Raw genomic sequence first — 15,992 nt, forward strand, 5'->3', positions numbered from 1 at the left:
CATGTTAAGAAAATACTCAGCCTTTGGACTACACTGCCAGCCCTGCTGGAGATTCAAGTCTGTAACATGTATGCCAGCCATGAGCAGCCATCCCCAGTCAGGGCCCCTTCCTACTCTTGTGGGGAGCACCGTCCATATGGGTGCTCTAGAAGGCAGGGTGTGTGTGTGTGTGTGTGTGTGTGTGTGTGTGTGTGTGTTCTGGCAGGCAGGCAGGCTTCTGAGACATCAATGGAACCTGTCCTGTCCTTAGAGCCTCTGGGCAACTCCCGCTGAGGGTCCTTAGTGCTGTTTCAGAGGGACACGAGGACTATGACGGAGCAATTGAGCTGTCACGCTGTATTGCTGCAATTACTCAGTGTTCTACCCCTGGCCTTGGGCAGTGCTTCTCCTCCTCCAGTCTTAGTTTCCTCATCTGTCAGCGGGAGAGAGGAAAGGCCGAGGCATGTAGAGCTTCCCTGGCTGGCTGCCCTTCTAATGAAACTGCAGAGGGGTTTCCAGTCTGCTGTGTCATCCTTTCTTGCCTAGGACATGCCCCCTCTTCCCTCTGGGCTCAGGAATGTTTACCAGACTTTTCTCTGCTGGATCCGACCCAGGTCAAGTCTTAAAGGGACAGTATCCACTGTATCCCTGCTTCCCATCTGGTTTCAAGGCCTGCTGGTAATGCTGAGAAGGTAAGACATCCGCAGCCCTTCCCTAGAAGCTGGCTCTGAGCTGATGGTCCACAGGGATGTGTCTTCAGGAGAGAATTAGAGCGGGTAGGGGTCCAGAGAAGTGAGGCTGATCCCTGTGTATAATGCAAGGCTCACACACACAAACATTTCTGCATCTGTTTGCATGAGGGCTCTGAGTCTGCCAGTTAGCTCAAGGCCAGTTTCTCGGGCTATCTCCCTAGCACTGGGAGACTCTCTTGTGTCGCTCACTGCTGATAGAAACAGGATGGTCTGTGCTACATACACTTCTGACACCCTCCCCACTCTGAACTGTGGGCTCTGGGGTTGTATCCTAGTCTGTGAAGCAGGAATGCTCTGAAGAGGGTGTGTGTGGGCCCTGATGGTTTTATTTCCAGCCTCTCCCGATGGTACTACCTCCAGCAAGCAGCTCTGCCCTCTTAGCTGATAAAAGGGCCTCTGGGCTGAATCTGATGATTCAGTCAGTAAATTGTTCTCCTTGACAACATGAGTTACCTGACTTCAGTCCCCACGATTCTCATTTTAAAAGCTGGGTGCAGCGGTGTGCACTTGTAATCCCAACAATGGAGCTACGGAGACAAGCAGAATCCTGGGATTCCCTGAGTAGCCCACTAGCCTAGCCTACTCCATGAGCTTTAGGCCAGTAAGAAATCCTGTCTCAGAACAAAGGTTGCTAGCACCTGTGGCCTGAGCAGGACAGAGGATAGGCACAGGCACAGTAAACAAGCCCATAGGTGCCGCTTCAATGTAGAAGTAGGGTGCCAGTTATCCTTGGTGGCCCCGAGGCTGGGATCCAACCATGTTGGCTTTGGAGGAGATGGGTATCCTCACATGTCCCTGTACTATGTACCACCGTGGTCTTTCCAGGGAAAGTTGAGGCCTTCTCCATGTGCCCCAGGAACCTGGGTGAAATACTGGGATCTGAGTCCCCATATAGCACAGGGTTGTGGCTTTACAAATGAGGGGTAGAGTGGTTAGACACCTGTAGGACAGACCATGTCTTCAGAAGCAGAGAGCGCCATTCCATCTCACACACACACACACACACACACACACACACACACACACACACACACACAGAGAAAGAGAGAGAGAGAGAGAGAGAGAGAGAGAGAGAGAGAGAGAGAATGAGGTCAAGCGTGACCATGACATGCCCTTGTGACACTGTCCCTACCCATGGTCCAAGCACAGAGGCAGGGAGGGAGTCATACCTGGGCCTCAGTCCCACACTCCTGAGTCTAGCTTCCTTCATTAGTTCTTCCTTCCTGCCAACTGGAAGTGAATGTGAAGAATGTAAAGATGGTCATATTAGACTTAGGAGGATCCTGAGCAGGGAGCCTTGAACAGCAGAGCCAAAGACAGAAAGCAGCCTGTGTTCCTAATAACTGGAGCCCAGGCTCTGCCCGGGCTCCCGGGCTCCCCGGCTCCCATCTGCCAACTTCTTACTGTACGAAAAATTATCTTGTTTGGAAACTGCTGTAATTTAGTCATCTTCTGACACTCATCAGCTGACCTTGGCTCTGGTTTTAAAGTCCTAACACTGGCTGGGGATGATAGAGCACTTGCTTAGCATGCATGAGGCCCTAGGTTCGACCCTAGCATCATGGAAAACCAGAACACTGGTGTATGCCTGTAATGCCAGAACCAGGAAGGTACAGACAGGAGGATTGTAACAGGCCTTAAGACAAACAAAACAAAACAAGATAAAACAAAACAAAAGGACAGTCAAACCCTCTGAAGGCTCTCTGGGAAAGCCCTCCCAGGCCTCTGAATGTGCCCATCCTCTGCTCTGCTCTTCCTTTTGTCCCTTTGAGACCTTTCAACCTGAGGGCCATTGTGCTCCTGCCCAGTCTCCAATAGCTGGCTGTCACCTGATAGCTGGCTGTCACCTGATGGCCATGCACCTGTTCCCTAGGGACCTCCCTGCACCTGGGTATGGGCCTGAAAACACTGTATTTGTGTGCCCCATCCTGACCAGTGTCTGACCACAGTCAGCCTGGAAGGGGAAGGTCACCTTAGAGCTCAGGTGCTAGCCACCATCTGGTGTCTGCCTGGGGCATGGCCTGGCTACATCCTCTATGCATCCCCTAGGCATGATGCCAGGTGTCCCTTGGCCCAGGCTGTGATCAGCAAACCACTAATGACAGAGGCTGCCTGGACTCCTTATTCTTGGTCCCCACATGGACCGCACTGAGGTCTGCCAAGCCACTGGTCAGAGAGTGTGGGAGTGAGGGCGGCAGGCTGGCGGGGGGCGGGGGGGGGCAGGGAGAGGGGTAGTGGCCTGTGGCTTGGCAAAGAAACATCTGCAGACAGGTCATCTCTCCTTGCACCCCCTGCTTTTCTTCTGATGGTGCAGGTTGAACTGGACTTTAGCTACTGGGCTCTGCCTGTCTGGGTGCTGGGGAACCATGAGGAGGCGGTATTTCCTTAGTAAATGGGGTCTAAGTAAGTGCTAAGTGCTACCCCAATCATTGGGGACCCACAGAAACTGTGCCAGACACTGATCCCTAAGAGACACTGTACTCTTAGCCAGCTATTCCCCAAAAGATTCCCAGAGAAGCCTAGGGGTATCTGGCCTTGCCTCTCTGCATACTGTACTTCCCCAAACCCAGCTCCTCAAGGACTCAGTGTACCCACCTTCCTCTCAACCCTATATCACTGAGGCCCCTTCCACAGATGATGCAGGAGATGATGCCCTGATGCTTTTTGCATTCTGATGTTAATTTTCTTCCTCAAGAGGGGCTGTCCCAACAAGGAGTGGTGATTTCATGTGAACCTTCTCCCCCTTTTAACTGGTCAAATAAAGGCTGGAGCCTGTGGTTGGGCAGTGGAAGGGAGAGGTGGGGCTGGAGGATAAGATAAGAGAGTGGGGGAAGAAGGACGGAGGAAGAGGATGTGGAAGGAAGATGGAGCAGAGCCACATGGCCTGGAGAAGCCACAAGTAGCAAGGGTCTCATAGCTGGGGAATTGATTAATATAGTGATAGGTCTGCCCAATCTAGACATAAAGCTTGTAAGTATAATAACTGAGTTATGTGGTTTTTATACGGGTTTATTGGGGGTAAGAAATTACCACATGTTCTTGCCTGACTGAAGCTGTGGAGTGTGTCCACACTGTAATGGCTTTTCTCTTAAATAGTTTGAGGAAGCAGCACTTGCCACTGAGCAATAAGTGTGCTACAGGTGCGAGACCCAGGTCTGGCCTGCATCCCTCCCCATGGAGGGGTTGCGGTAGACACAGTCAGATCCAGGCTCCGTCCTTTGCTGGGGTAGCTGTGCCTACAGAAGGGGGAGGGAGGACTAAACAGGTGATGACGCACATCCTTAATACCAGCACTTGGGGTAGGAGTGGAGGGACAGAGGCGGATCTCTGTGGGTTTGAGCCTAGCCTGGTCTACAGAGAGAGTTCCAGGACAGCCAGGGCTATACGGAAAAATCCTGTCTCAAGCCCTCTCCCCACAAAAAGAAGGCAGTAACTGAGACTTGAGGACTGAGGTTGAGCCCTGTGGCTTCAGTCTAACCTGGGCTACCTGCCTACCATATCCAGTTGCTTGGACCCATCTCACCATTCTTTCTGCCTTCCCTATGAACTGATATGCCTCTCAGCCCTGAGGTGTCCAGTTTTATGTCCCCACAGAGCCCCCCCTCCCCCAGTAAGAAAGGGCTATGGACCCCTACTGCCATCCTCTGCCCCTGTGCTGTGGCAAGGACAAGATAGGGGCCAGTTGTGTGTTTTATCCACTGTGGGAACACCAGCCAGCCTTTGCCTAGAGGCATGTCTTTCTTAATTTGCCTCTGATTTGGTCTATGGCTTTCAAACTCAGACACAGACCCCCTCAGAAGTAGAAGACCCCTACCACCACCAGTGGGGGAGGCAGCCTGCCAGGCCCTGCCCAGCCGTCATGCTCAGTCCTGGACTGATGCTCCTGTTAGGAACAGCCACTCCCAGCCATTGCACGGCCTCAGCAGCCCCAAAGAGGAGGAAGGCCCAGGTTGTAGGTTTGATTAAGGGACAGAGTGGGGGAAGGGCTGGTGTCCTCTGTGGTGGACAGTCAAGACTCATGGGTGTGGTCTGTTTGAGATGAATAGGTGTGAAAGTGCTGTCCTTGATTCCCTTGCTGAAAAGGGGGAAGGCCTAAGGAGAGGCCACACTACACAGGCAGGTTGACAACCTTGAATGGAAGTTTGTGGAGCCTGGACAAGTCTGCCCATCTCAGGATAATGGGACATTTAGCCTCGTTAACAGGCAATGCTAGCGCTGTCACTGCACAGACTGAAAATATGACTGCCAGGTGAGATGCAGGGAGCTTGGTTGCTAGTGTGCCCTTTGTCCTTTGACGGTGTCACAACGGGCCTGCTCACTAGAAAGGTCATAGCTCAGGGCTTTTTCCTGTTTCATTTCTTTTCCTCGCCCCTGGGCTCACAGAAGACTTGGGAGTTGACAAGGTCTGAAGAAGTGGATATGGAGGCTCTGGGATCTCAGGCCTTAAGGAACAGTTTTCAGAGAGGAAGCCAGGTATATATACTCCTGCAGCTCAGGAGGGTTCCAAAGCAGGCCTGATGCAACACACTGCTCATCTGGTCTACGGGTGTTGCCTATGTTCTGCGGAGCTGCCTCTGAGGCGGCTCCCCAAAGGCCACGTTTCCTGTCCTTGGCTCAGATGGCGTCGGCTGGCAGGGAGCCTAGCCCAGCGGGCCTGTTGCTGGGCATCTCCTGAGTGGATAAGAACCTCCTAGCACAAAGGGGCATTTATAGGCAGGGATGGCATGCCTCCATGTGAACACGGGGAGGACAGAAATAGCCTTTCACAGAGCACCAGCAGGGCTGGGCTCGCCTGCCCTGCACGGGGAGGGGAATGGGGGGGGCAGATTTCCAGCTCCTTCTTCAAGCTGAACAAGTTGTCATCTGGGGTCAGTCGTGAGATTTCTGGTCCTGGGGAGGAAACTCCCTGCCATCTTAGGCTGGGATGGGAGAGGGAATAGAAACAGGAGTGGGGAAGAGAGAAGAAATGAGAGAAGGGGAGGGGAGAGAGGTGGAGAACCCAGGTCACACCCCTGCTAAGACACCGGGGCTCAGTGGTGACACAAATCACTTAGGTCTGGGGACTGCCCCACCTCACCTCTCCTCTCACTAAGCTGAGAGCTGGTGTCTCACTGTCAGGGTGTGACTTCTGAGTCCCCGTTGGTGCCAGCTTCCCTAGACGTCCAACTTGGTCTGTGTTATTTCTTCTACATCTACTGCCTCTCTGAGTACGTCCAAAAAGAATGATATTTTTAGTAGGGCGGTGGTGCACGCCTTTATTTTCTGCTCTCAGGAGGCAGAGGCAGGTGAGTTAGAGGCCAGCCCACTGTACAGGGTGAATTCCAGGACAGTCAGGGCTACACAGAGAAACCCTGTCTCAAAAAAAACAAGAACAAAACCAACCAAACAAAAAAGAGCAATGTTTCCTTTGATGCCACAGACTTGGAAAGTGGGGAAGAAGCAGGGTTCAGGGTTCTGAGATGACTGGGGCATCACATCAGTAGAGGCAGGAAGCAGATACTGTGTGTGTGTGTGTGTGTGTGTGTGTGAGTGTGAGTGTGTGTGTTTGTGTGTGTGTGTCTGTGTGTGTGTATTCTGTTCTTGGTCACTCTCCTTAGAAAGCCACCAAGATGAGTCAGGGGTGGGAGAGGGAAATTCCACTCTGAGGAACTTCCAGAATGATTGTTACTTCCCAGAAGTCATGCCTCTAGCCACTATGGTTAGATTTCGTTTGTACCTTTTGTGTATGCATATTTATGTGTATGTATGTATGTATGTATGTATGTGTATGTGTACATGTGTGTGCATATGCTTATGGTGTCTAGATGTCAAAACCAGGTGTCATTGCTCAGGAACCATCACCACCACCACCATCATCACCATCATTTTGAGACACATCTCTCATTTTCCTGGGCCTGTAAGTAGGCTAAGCTGGCTGGCTACTGAGCCCAGGGATCCACCTGTTTCTCCCTAGAGATGGGATTGTAAATCCATACCAGCACCCCTGGCAAGCATGTAACCACCTGACCTATGTCCTCAGGTTCCTTTCCACATTAATTAATTAATTTATTTATTATATCTAAGTACACTGTAGCTGTCTCAGACACACCAGAAGAGGGTATCAGAGCTCATTACAAATGGTTGTGAACCACTGTGTAGATGCTGGGAATTGAACTCAGCACCTCCGGAAGAGCAGTCAGCGCTCTTAACCACTGAGCCATCTCTCCAGCCCTCCTTTCCACTTTTAATAAGTACCACACAATGACAATCAGATCCCAACACATGCAGTCCAAGAACGGATCCCAACCATAGTCAAAACACAGTTCATCTGTTAGGAATTGTATAGCATCTGTGTGTTTAAAACTAACACTGACACAGTCTTGGAGAGATTAATAAAACACTGAGTTGTTAGAAACAGAGATTGGAAACGTAAAGGCTTGACTGGTACAGAATTTCTTTTTCTTTAACACGAACAAAGGTTTGTGATAAGGCATCTCCCAGGTTTGGGTCTCTTCACTTGGTTTTGTAGTCTAACTTCTGCCCACAAGGTAGCCTTAGGCATAACAACCAAGGAATAATTTAGGTTTCCAAGAGTGGGAGTGACTTAAGCACACTGAATTATATATTGTATTCACTTGGTGGGATGTTGTGACAGTCACTGGACATTGAGGCCAGGCACCAACATAAATTCATGTTTACAAAAGACTGCAGAGAAAAGACAGGCTATCTAAGTCCCTGTGATTATTGCGGGTTCCAGAATGTCTGTACGAGGCCAGGAATGGACAGGACAAGGGTTTGTTTTCAATATATCATCTGTCTGTCTATCAGTTTATCAATCAACCTATCTATCTATCTATCTATCTATCTACCTGTCTGTCACCTGTTATCTGTCTGTCTATCCATCCATCCCACCTGTCCATGTGTCATCTACCTGTCTATCAACCATCTATCTATCCATCTATTCATCTTCCTATTCTGAGATGGTGCCTCATTATACAACCTAGGCTTATCTCAAATTCACCATGCTCCTGCCTCAGCCTTCTGCCACCAAACCTCACCAAGTTGTATTTTCTTTCTGTGTGTAGTGTGTGTATAGTACATGTGTCTATGTTTGTGGGGGCATATGTAAACCACAGGGCGTAAGTGGAGTAAGAACTTGGAAAGCCTTGAGTGTTTGTTGGTCCTCACCTTCTTACTTGCTTGCAATGATGTCTGTGGCGTACATGTCTACATACATGTTTACACAAATGTTTACATACATGTTGCACACGTTTACATACATGTTTATACACATGTATACATACATGTTGCGCACATGTTTACATACATGTTTACATACATGCTGCATGCATCGGGCTAGCTGGCTCTTGACCTTCCTGGGATTCTCATCTCTGCCTCCCACCCCGCCATAGGAGCACTGGAATCATAGATGAGAGCTACAGCCCACCGACCTTAAATGGGTTCTGGGGGATCCAAACACAGATCCTGACCCTTGTGAGTCAAATGCTTCATCCAACTGAACCATCTCTCCCCTGCGCTCCACCCCCACTGTGTCTTCTATATAAACTTTCCCAGAGCTTGATTTAAATATATGCGTACTTCTTTTCTTTTCTTATTATTATAAAAGCATGTTCTCTGTTAGAAAACATAGAAAACCAAAGTGAATGAGGGGGAAAAATTACTCCTACCCAGAAATAACAAATGTCCTCATTCGGTCGGTAACCACCACTGGGCCTGGAAGACATCCTCTGTGGTGTTTATGTCTGACTCCTGTCCCTTGGCCAGCATGGGGCTGATTTTGGTACACCAGGTCTGTTTGTTCACTTGGCTGCTGCTCATGGGTAGTTCCTCCTGCTTCTGGGACCACAGTATCCCAGTCATGTTCCTCCCGCAGTGGATAACAGAAGCTCCCAGAAACACAAGTGGAGCACGTGTTAGGCACAGCTGGGAACCGGCCACAATGCCTGCTGCCTGCTTTCAGCTGATGCAGAAAGACAGGTGAGCTGAGAAAGCCCTTCCCCTCGGGGCAAGGGGAGGGTCTGATACCTGCCGATCTGCCACCAAACCCGGAAACACGTCTTCTCATCTGTTTCCGGTGCCTTCCAATGAGGATCCGTTGCAACACAAGAATCTTTCCATCTGTGCCACTTTCTCTCTAAACCATGTTCTGTGGCCGCATCTTTCCAAGCCATAACATTTATTTTTTTTTAAGACAGGCTCTCACTGTGTAGCCAAAGCTGATTTCCAATCCCCTGGCTTCAGTCTCTCAGATGGATGCTAGGAATACAGGCACTGTGGTGACCTCACATGTCAAAACATTATTTTGTGGCATACAACCATAGACAATTCTATTTTATTCTATTTTATGGTCACTCCACGGCTTATCCAACCTAATTGTCACTGTTACTGTCTCTTTCCATCATCTAAAAATGATGGAGCTAACTTCTAGTAGCTAACTCTGTGCACGTCTTTAGCTGATTAAAGAATTTCTTTTTTAAAAAAAGATTTATTTATTTATTTATGTAATGTATGTGAGTACACTGTTGCTTTATTCAGACACACCAGAAGAGAGCATCGGATCCCGTTACAGATGGTTGTGAGCCACCACGCGGTTGTTGAGAATTGAACTTGGGGTCTCTGGAAGAGCAGTCAGTGCTCTTAACCACTGAGCCATCTCTCCAGCCTCAATAATTAATTTCTAAAAAGCCGATTCTTGATTCGGTGGCCGGTGGTCCTTGTTCCTGTACTCAGATCCAGTGGGATCGTCCCTTGGAGTAACTTAGGGCTGGTTTGTATGGCCGACATGTCACAGCAAAGATGACTCAAGAAGCCCCGGGGAGGCACCCATGTGAATGCATAGCTGCACCAACTTATCCTGAGCAAGGCAGAACCTTCCAGAACCTGGAAGGCAGAACCTCAGCCCAACACCATCGGACTGCAGCCTCTGTGAGACCCCAGCCAATCCTGAGGGAATGTGTGTTCCCTCGGTTCCCTTCTGCCCTGGGGCTGCAGGTGGTGACAGAATGCCAGCCATCACAGCATCCTGTGAAGGACTCAAAGAGACAGGCTGGGTGGGGGGTGGGGGGTCGGGTGGAGATCTGCCTCTGCCAGCCGGCAGCTCTACCCAGGTAGCTGAGGGGAAGGATCAGATGCAGATGGGAGACTGTGCATACGCCCTTCTCCCCAGGAGACGCTCGAGGCAGAGTGTGGACTAGCTGCTGTATTTGGTTGTTTTGTCTATACATAAGTCTTTGCAACATGTGCATTCCTGGTGCCTTTAGATCCCAAGAGGAAGCATTGGATGCCCTGGAACTAGAGTTAGAGATGGTTTGTAAGTAGACATGTGGGTGCTGGGAATTGAACCTGGGTCTTCTGGAAGAGCAGCCAGTGCTTTTAACCTGAGTTACCTCTCAGCCCCCACTAGCTGTTCTTAAATCTGCTGTAGCTCCTCTTTCTCCTCTTCCTCTTCTCCCCCCTCCCCCATCCCTTTCCTTGGTTGGTACTAGAGATCGAACAGAGGGTCAGATACAAGCTAGACAAGGGCTCTGTCACTGAACTATACCACCAGTCCACCTACCCACCCTTATGTTGAGGCAGTTCTCATCAGGTTGTCCAGGTTGCTCTTGAGCTCACAGCTCTCCTGCTTTCTATGGAGAGGCTGGGATTCCAGGTGTTTGCCACAGGCCTGACTTTCACACCTCTTTGTGGTTCCTAAGTCTAAAAACTTGGCTTTTCATCTTTTCTGTGTTGGTGTTTTTTTTCAAGTCTTTACATAATTGACATATCTTTTTCTGATACATGTCTTATAAATCTTTTTCCCCATTCTGTACCCCAGCATCCCACCCCTCCCTTCCTAAGAGGCTGAGACCCACATCCCACTTGCCTGTCTTCTCTGTTTTTTGTTTTTGTTTTTTTTTTAATTTATTTATTCATTTAATGTATGAGAACACGGTTGCTGTCTTCAGGCACACCAGAAGAGGGCATCAGATCCCATTATTGATGGTTGTGAGCCACCATGAGGTTGCTGGGAGTTGAACTCAGGACCTCTGAAAGAGCAGTCAGTGCTCTTAACCGCTAAGCCATCTCTCCAGCCCTTCTCTCATTTTCTTAATGGTGGCTTCTGATAACCCAATTTCATGAAGTCCAGTTAACCACATTTCAGGGTTGCGCTTTTCAGAGGCCTCTAATCCCCTGCTGGCCTTCAGGCTCCAAGGTACTGCAGTTCTTCCCGCTGAGTGCTTCACCAGTCTTGACCAGCAGAGGGCGCTGAGGCGCTGCGGGACGCCGGGCTCCTCTGTGCTCCCGGGCTGGGACCTTTCCCAGGCCTTTCCTGCTCAGCGATGCTACAAATCTCTAGACCCTTTCATTTTCCCATAAACTAAAAGCTGGCAACAGCCCCAATCTGCTTATTTTGTTTCCCTGGTTCTGACCACTCTAGAGACCTCATTTCAGTAAAGCTACACACTGTGTGGTTGGTTCTCCTGGAACTGACTTCTTCTCCCCAACCCCCACAATGTCCACACAGCCGGCCACGTCAGAGCCTGGACTTCCTTCCTTTTCAGGGATGAATAGAAGGTGGATAGACAAGTCGCTTACCTCGTCATCTGCTGATGGGCATGTGAGTTCTACCCATGTCTTGATTATGTCATGCACAGGGGCAGATACAACATGCTACCCAGTGAGTGAAGAGGTGACGGGGGGGGGGGGGGCGGGCCGCGGGGAGGGTAGGGTAAGGGTCACCCCCTGGCACCTGCTCAGTGTTAGGACAGAGTGAAGCTCAGAATGACAGGAAATGGAGCCCTCCAGAGCCTGCACACGTGCTTAGAAGTTTACTGGTGCTAAGCTGGGGTGACATTGACTGTGACTTTAGTCCCCACTCCCGCCCCACCTCTCAAATGTCTCTCCACTCTCAGTTCTCCCATAAACCTTCCCTTACAGAAGTACCCACTCTGGGAGCCGGAGACTAAGGCTCAGTCAGACCCTGGGCTGGGATGCTGATGATAACAGTTCTCACACCTGGCACCCTGTCCACCCTGTAGGCTGCAGTCCAACATTTGGGCCTCCCACACACAGCCCCATTTTCCTGTGGAGCTGTTCCTGTCACTGGCTGCCATTCTGTTGGCACCCAGAGGGCTTGCCTGCCACCCAAACAGCAGATGGCCAGGAAAAGAGAGCTGGTGCACACATCACCCAGAGGAAAAACACATGCAGTGGGCAGACTGTGTGGTCAGAGAGGCGTGCGGCTGACACATGGCTTCTTGTTAGGTGATGCCCTGTGCCAGCTGGGATGATCATTGTGTGGGCAGCGTGGTCTTTGAAGGTTGGTAGCTCATGACCTCTCGGGGCCCGGGCTACAGCAGGGGCTGTGTAAGATTTTTATGTTTCCTTGTCTCTTTGTTTCCCAGGCTCACAGGAGTCCCAAAGATGCCATCTAGATCCAGCCCTTTCCAGTTCTGGTCATAGCTGTGTGACTTGGTCAGATGCTCAGTTGGCATCTTAGATGTGCCAGGCCCCAGGTCAGGCACTGCATACAATTTGCCATTCAGGGCCCAGTGTGACTGTGAGTACCACAAAAAGTGAAGCACCAGTTATTAATAAGACATTTCTTCCTGAGCATAAAAACCACGCTGAGGTTCAGGAAAGGCTGGGGGTGGGAATAGCACACCCTTAGGAACTCACTTTTTTCTCTTCCTCCTTGGCTAGTCTCAGTAGATAACCCCACCTCCTGCCCCCACAGAGAGGCTTGTGTTCCAGACATCTAGCTTTCATCTCAGCCAGCAGCAAGGAATGAGAAAAAGAAAGGCACCCCCCCCACACACACACACTCTTGGAGCTTTCTGGAACTTTCTAGATGCCCTTACTTATATCCAATGGCCAGACTGGCCTTGGGCAGCTCTGCCTAGCTACAAGAGAATCTGGGAGATGGCAGTTTCTATTGCAGTTGTTTTCAACCGAAGTTGAGGTTTTCTGGGTCTCAGGAAGGATGAAATGGCTATTGAGCCACCTCTATGACACAGACCTGTATTTTAGCCAGTTCTAGTAACATCTGAACCTTACACCTTATACAATATGGCCCAGTTATACAGCCTAAAATTCAGTGGTCTATCGTGAAACTGTCTTCTTGTTCCTGAGGTCCCCAGTGTGACTAGAGGCTATGGAGGCCAGTGGGTCACTAAGTGGGCCCAGAAATACCATCACTGGGAGCAAGTTCAAAATGTCTTCTGCCCTAGAACTTCAGATCTGGAAAGCTCCTTTTGTGCTCACCAGTGGTCTGCAGGGGTTCCGCACCGACTGACACTTGAATGCCCTGGTTTGCGCAAGGTCAAGCGAATCCATCCTTCTGCAGGTCTCTGACCCCATCACGCTGTGGACACCCATTGCTTATGCCATCTGCCTCGTGTCCCATTAAACAGTGCTCAGCCCAACAGAGATCCCCTCTCCTTTTTTCCTCCTCTGCTCCTCTTCCTTCCCCTCCCTTATCTTTTTTCCCTTCTTTTTTCTTTTTGCAGTATTGGGGACCCAGGGCCTCCTGAATACCAAACAAGCATTCTCTGCTGAATCACACCCCAAGGCCCTCACTGGGTGATTCTTGGCAGGTGCTCCTCACTGGGTGCGGGGCTAGGCAGATGCCCTAATGCCAAGGCAACCCAACCCCTCACTACCAGGGGTGGGGGCTTTTAATCAGGTGCTCTACCACTGAGCCATGCCCCCACCTCTTCCTTTTTCTCTAATAGACAAGTTGCAGTAGAATTCTCGTGGCACACGGTCCGCCCACGCAGAGCGTCCATCTTGATGGTTTTCGGCATTCTCACTGAGCCATGCCTGTCACCAGTTGCAGGATGTGTTCAGCATCCTCCGTTTCAACTTCATTTTTGGAATAGCCATATCAAGTGACTGTTTGGATTCTAAAATGACTCCACCTGCTCAGCCCCCACCTCTCCCAGGCAAGCACACTTATTTTTGAATTCAGGTCCTGTTTCTTCCCAGAGTCTCTCTGTGCAAATGTGTGAGCCAAACACACAGGGAAATGTTCTTTCCATGTACACGGATGAATGGAAGGCCTTTCTCACACTCCTGAATTTTTGCATCCTTCCTGAGGGCTTCTGCCTGTTTTTCAGGGCCACCTGGCTTGCCCCTGCAGGTCCTGCTCACTGGGGCAGGACCAGGAGGCCCACAGTCTCCTCTTCTAGTTTTCTCAGCCTTTAGTTCCCAGCTATCTGTTGTAGAAATGTGGCTGCCATTTTCTTTCTCTTGCTTCTCCAGACCCCTGAACCACATGTCAATGACCTCAGGCACTGACCTAGACTCCTGACACTCCTCAATCAAGAATTCTCATTCGGATGGTGTCTGTCTTCTAATCACAAAAAAAAAAAAAAAAAAAAAAAATGCTCACTGAGTGAATAAATGAATGACTCCTTCACTATTTAGTACTTCTGGGACCTTAGGCATTTAACTTTTTTGAGCCTTTAGCTTCTTCCTCTGGAGACATAAATCCTTATTTATCTACTAAGGGTGATATGAGGTTGATATTTGAAATTGGGGATGGCCTGGGGGTGTCTTAGAGAGTCCACACTGCTTCTTTTCTTTCCCATCTAGGAGCACAGAGGCCACTTTGTCAAGTCCTAACCTGAATGGCCCTGAGCAGGGCAGCCCTGTTGTGGATGGACAGGCTCGGGCAGGTGGCCAGGCCCTACCTCCAAGGATGGGAAGGCAGGGTTTGCAATACCCGAGGCTACCGGAAGAGGTCGCAGCGCATCGGACTCTGAGGACTCAAGGGCAGTCTTGGCCTAAGGTTGGAAAGGAGAGAGGGCAGAGGAGTCCACTGCAGGGGTGGCAGAAATCAGGCAAAGGTTTACCATGCACAAGCAATCAAAGCGGAGGGGGGCACAAACTGGACTCCATCAAAATATAGAACGTTTGAAAAAGAAACCCACAGAAAAGAGACAGTATTTGCAAATCTAATATCTGATAAGGGATTCATAGCAGGGTTTTTACAAGGAACTCAGAGAACTCAACACCTGGGCGCCCCAAACAGCAGGTGTCTGGGGCAGGGGCAGGGCAGCAGAGTTGAGTGATCTCGAGAGTGGTTACAAAGTTTCTTCTCTGTTTGGCTGAAAACAGTACAACAGAAACTGTAGCCAAGCGGGCTTGTGAGTCCAGGGAAATTGTTGGGAAAGTAAAGCAACATTGTAACAGTGAATCAGCCTCACAGCTAACCTGTTAGTGTGACAGCTGGAGAGAAATTCCTCCCAGAACAGAGAGGCGTCAGAGAACATCTAGAGGATAATTTATAACATTTATTTGGGTTTTTTTGGGGGGAGGAGGGCGTGGGGAGCATTGTATGCCACTTGGTGCACAAATAGAAATCTAAAGACAGTTTGCAGGAGCCAATTCACTCCTTCCATTACGTGGTTCCTGGGGATTAAACTAGGGCCTTTAGGTTTGGCAACAATCACCTATACTGGCTGAGCTACCTGGTCAGCCCTACAAGGAAGATTTCCTGTTTAGAGCAGGGACGTTGTTTGACAGTATTCAGACAGACATCACTGTTGAAATGGCATCCAAGGAAGCTGCTCATTCTGCTGACTTTCTGAAATCTTTCATCTTGTAAATAAGTTTCCATGCCTCCCTCTTACAATAAATGGATGGTACCAAAACTAATGAAGCACGTGCCCATGTACACGCACACACACACACACACACACACACACACACACACACACACACACACCTCAAGAAGCAAATCCACTTGAGGATAGAGGATCTGAATCAAAACCAGCTCCAATGAAGATATGTAAATTGACCCGGCTTGGGGGTGCAGGGTGGAAAGAAGCTGAGTATCATTAGTCACAGAACAAACAACTCAAAACCACAATGCTACCACTTCACAGATGGCAAAACGGGCAGAATAAACACATAAATAAAAAGGACATGCCATTGAGGGTGCAGAGAAATGGAGCCCTTGGCATTGCTGTGATAGCGTGAAATGGTAGAGCCTCATAGTATGTAATACTGCCTGGAAGATCCTCAAAAGGTTAGATGTAGAAATGTCTACTTAAGCTGGACAATGTGGGTGGTGGCGGCACAGGTCTTTAATCCCAGCACTCGGGAGGCAGAGGCAGGCAGATCTCTGTGAATCTGAGGCCAGCCTGGGATACAGAGTGAGTTCTAGGACAGCCAAGGTCACATATATATTTTAGCTTAGAAAACCCAAAAACCAAATCAAACCAACCAACCAAACAAAAACAAAAACAAAAACAAAAATCCAAAAACAAGCTATGA

The 15,992-nt window shown here is 49.6% G+C and overlaps 1 long non-coding RNA gene across 2 annotated transcripts; it reads left to right on the forward strand.

Moving 5' to 3' along the window:
• The first annotated feature begins 577 nt into the window (after positions 1-577).
• On the forward strand, positions 578-15,137 carry LOC147001007 (uncharacterized). 2 transcript variants are annotated; one of them, XR_015045339.1, is made up of 4 exons: positions 578-671; positions 11,273-11,328; positions 12,116-12,270; positions 14,307-15,137. It is a non-coding gene; the product is annotated as an uncharacterized LOC147001007 (long non-coding RNA). The 2 variants fall into 2 exon arrangements; XR_015045338.1 differs by having other exon boundaries at positions 627-671; positions 11,273-11,388.
• The last annotated feature ends 855 nt before the right edge of the window (positions 15,138-15,992 follow it).

The sequence above is a fragment of the Mus caroli genome, unplaced genomic scaffold (assembly GCF_978045245.1).
Source record: "Mus caroli unplaced genomic scaffold, Mus_caroli_1 scaffold_15, whole genome shotgun sequence".
Classification (NCBI taxonomy): Eukaryota; Metazoa; Chordata; class Mammalia; order Rodentia; family Muridae; genus Mus; species Mus caroli.